General features: G+C 44.2%; 1 pseudogene; it reads left to right on the top strand.

Moving 5' to 3' along the window:
• The first annotated feature begins 2,369 nt into the window (after nt 1–2,369).
• On the top strand, nt 2,370–3,780 carry LOC144522751 (uncharacterized; annotated as a pseudogene).
• Nucleotides 3,781–3,981: the final 201 nt, after the last annotated feature.

The raw sequence follows: 3,981 nt of genomic DNA on the forward strand, positions 1-3,981 counted from the left end.
ATTTTAACGCGTTATTTTTTCTCAGATTAATTAATTGAAATTACCTTACCTTATTATACCTTATTATTAAATTAATTATTATGCATAATTATTGTAATAACGCTGGTATCTAACAGGCTCACACGGGGCGTCATTTGTTGGGTATCGGTAGGGTACAGATTAAATTTTTGGCAAATTATCCAAGATATTTTATCAATATTAATAAAGTTATGAATATGTGTATTCATAACTCCACCAAAATGACAAACAATCAAAACGGGGCACCACACTGGAACTCAGGGACCAATAATCAAACTGTGAAACTGTCTCATTTAGGTGGTGTTCCCTTTAAAATACAGATCTTAATTAATTTGGTTAATTTATCTGTTATTTTGGAGGAACAAAAGGAAGGGTGAGTCCAAGCAACGACCTGTAAAAATGATGGACAATTATGCATAAGTGTTGCAATTAAGCTGGTATTCAACACTTGCACGGGGCGTTAAATATGTTGCAGAAAACATAATTTTCAAAAATGAAATTCTCCCTTTTTTTCAAAAAAAGAAATTTTAATTTAAAAATGATAGATTATATGCATAAATGTTGTAATAACGCTGGTATCTAACAGGCTCACACGGGGCGTCATTTATTGGGAATTCATAGGTGTACAGATTCAATTATTGGCAAATTATCAAAGGTGTTTTATCAATATTAATAAAGTTATGAATATGGTTATTAATAACTTTATCAAATCGACAAACAATCAAAACCAATAATCAAACTGTGAAACAATCTCATTAAGGTGATGTTCCCTTTAAAATACTGATCTGAATTAATTTGATTATTTTTTTTGGTATATTCTAAAGGAACAAAGGGAAGGGTGAATTCAAGCAACGACGTTTAAAGTTAAAGCTGGTTAAACGCTTAATCGAGGAGGGGGAGGTGACGCAACCCGGGGGTTGCTCAGTCACGCCCAGATTAGCCGTTAGCTCATTGAAGCTAGGCTATGCGTTAGCTGCACAAAAGCTATTTCGCCTCAAGAGGGCAGTAGTGGGCTGCGTTGCAACGCCACGTGACTAAGCTAGTCACTTAGCTCTCAAACTAACGTGTTGCTGACAAAGAGGGACACACTAGCTACTTCGCTATGTGCTAGCTGTGTAGCTATTCGACGTACATGACTCGCTGTTGGCCAGCTGTTCACTTGGGTGTGTGTATGTCCGTGTGTGTGTGTGTGTGTGTGTGTTAGTGAAAGAGGAAAGAAAGCCACTTAGAGAAAGAAAGACAATTTGAAAAACCTGATTATCTCACTCAGTACAATAACTAAAACTCCGTGAAAGGGGATCTAGCAGGTAGCAATTACAGTCTAACAAGCTAGCTGCAATATTCAACACAACATGAAATGTGGCATTTACAGTTTTAAACCAGGCTACATTAGTCAATTCAACACATCATCAACCGTGCACCTTGATCAGTGGTGCTTTCACAGAAAATAATGGGACATGGTGGTCCCGATCAGATTAATACTAAAACGTGCACCAGTAGCACTAAGATTAATCACGCATTCATGGCAAAACAATGGCAGCATTATCCTTTACACATTAATAAAACACACTATTCTTTTTCCCAGAAACTTTAAGCCTCCTTACTGTGTGCAGTCCGTTAAGTTTGTCCAGTGGATTTTCAACGTAGAACAGATACGGGTTAACCACTTGGCCAGGGGTTAACGAAACTACTCCACCCGGGCAGGGTTTGTGGAGCAGTTCAGAGTCGACTTGGGAGGGAAAAGCAGTCTGTGTTGTCCGATTTCCTTCTAGAGAAAAGCGTGGTTCTCCCTTCTGCAGATTTGGAACACTGGTCGCGTGTTTCCATAGGGTCCAAGATGCTCGTCAGAATCACCAAAATAAATCCACTTTTCTTGGGAAATAGAGCTATTTCAAAGCAAACGTTCGCTTGTGTAGTGGCCAAAGTCACAGGGCAAAGACAAGAAGTGGGGGTGACGTGAAGTTTTATAGCTCAGGCCACCAGACATGGCTCCATGCTGTGTTTAGGGTCCCTCTAAACAAATGGGAAGGCTCCGAATTATTGAAGGTGTGAACACCTTCCTGTAGCCCCTCCTTCTGGCCATTTTGTGACTCTTCTCCTCCTAGTAGTTTGGTGATAAGGGCTGTGGGTTTTTCACCTAGGCCCAGACCTTTTTGTCTCTGAACACATGTTGGCCGAAAACCCTTTGCTTGAAAAAGATAATGTTTAACCTACTACTGGATGGTTCCAACACGGTTTAATTCATTTTGGTTATACTAAGAAATTGTGTAGCGATGATGTTAATAGCACAACCAATTCACCTGCTGCAAGGCCTATCTTTGTAAGTCATTGTAAGTTGCAAATGCACAAAAATGCATAAAAAAGTGGGCTCCCCCAAAGGCCACGGTATAGTTCCAACACTGGCACTATCTATGAACATGCTGGTCAAGTCAGCAGAACCAGAGTGCTGTGGCCCTCTCAGCAAGTCAGGCACTAGACAACCGCTCATCAGAGCCTTTATGGACGACCTCACGGTAACAACAACCGTGCCAGGAGCCAGGTGGATCCTCCAGGGGTTGGAGAAGCTCACGTCTTGGGCGCACATGAGCTTCAAACCCGCCAAGTCCCGTTCCTTGGTCCTGAATAGAGGGAAGATCACGGACAGATTCCGCTTCAGGCTAGGAGAAGATCAGATTCCATCTGTCACAGAAAAAACAGTGAAGAGCCTCGGGAAGGTCTTCAACTGTAGTCTAAAAGACACAGAGTTCATCAAGGCAAGCAGCGCCAACCTTGAGGAGTGGATGAAGGTGGTAGACAAGTCTGGTCTCCCTGGGCGATTCAAAGCATGGATCTACCAGCATGGGATCCTCCCAAGAATCCTCTGGCCTTTGTTCATATATGTGCCTATGACTGTAGTAGAAGGATTTGAGAGCCAGGTGAGCAGCTATCTTCGCAGGTGGCTGGGCCTGGGTGGGTGGCAGCCTGTGCAGCATTGCTCTGTATGGAAATACTAACAAGCTCAGGCTCCCTCTCAGCTCTGTCAGGGAGGAGTTCATTGTGGCTGGAGCAAGAGCATCTGCAGTACATTGGATCGGGAGAAAGAAGGCTTGTCCTCTTGGTTCAAACAAACCCTCAGAACACCTCAAACAGCACATTTTGAGCAGCTGCTCCAAGGCATTGGATGAAGGCCGCTATCGCTGGACACACGACCAGGTCCTTAAGTCTATCGCTGAGGCAATCGGCAAGGGGATCGGCAATAGCAGGTGCACCAACACCTCAGCCAGAACGATCCAGTTCGTCAAGGTAGGACAGCAGCCAAGGCACAGACCCAGGAACCACCCGGGAGGCCTGCTTTCCATGGCACGAGACTTGGTGATGTCAGTTGACCTTGAACGGCAGTTGAAGAGTCTCTCAGTCTTGCCTTGAGACATCATCTTGTTCACAGGTGTCAAATCACAGCTGATCCTTCTGGAGCTGAGTGTGCCCTGGGAGGAGAGGATGGAGGAGGCACAAGAGAGAAACAGGGCGAAATACAAGGGGCTGGTGGAGGACTGCGTCAGGAATGGGTGAAAGACCAAATGTATGCCAGTGGAGGTGGGCTGTCGGGGATTTGCCAGCCATTCCCTCAGCAAGGCCTACGGAACCCTGGGCATCATGGGTCTAAGTAGGAGGAGGGCCATCCAGACCAATATGGAGGCGGCAGAGAAGGCATCCAGATGGCTCTGGCTAAAGAGGGGGCAGAGGAAAGAGGGTGTCTTTTGCAAGACCCGAAACACCCGGTGAAGCCAGGATACAACACTGGATGTGTCCAAGTTCGTGCATCAGAAGATGTATGCTGAACAAAAATGAGAAACGCTCATCTTAAAGAATAAATATTTGAAATCAATACAGAATGCCTGAGAGCCTTACTGCATTCAGTTTAGTTTTAATTTCCACCAAATTGATGCAGAAAAAAACAGAAATTGGTACATTCACAATGCAGGA

The sequence above is a fragment of the Sander vitreus genome, chromosome 8 (assembly GCF_031162955.1).
Source record: "Sander vitreus isolate 19-12246 chromosome 8, sanVit1, whole genome shotgun sequence".
NCBI lineage: Eukaryota > Metazoa > Chordata > Actinopteri > Perciformes > Percidae > Sander > Sander vitreus.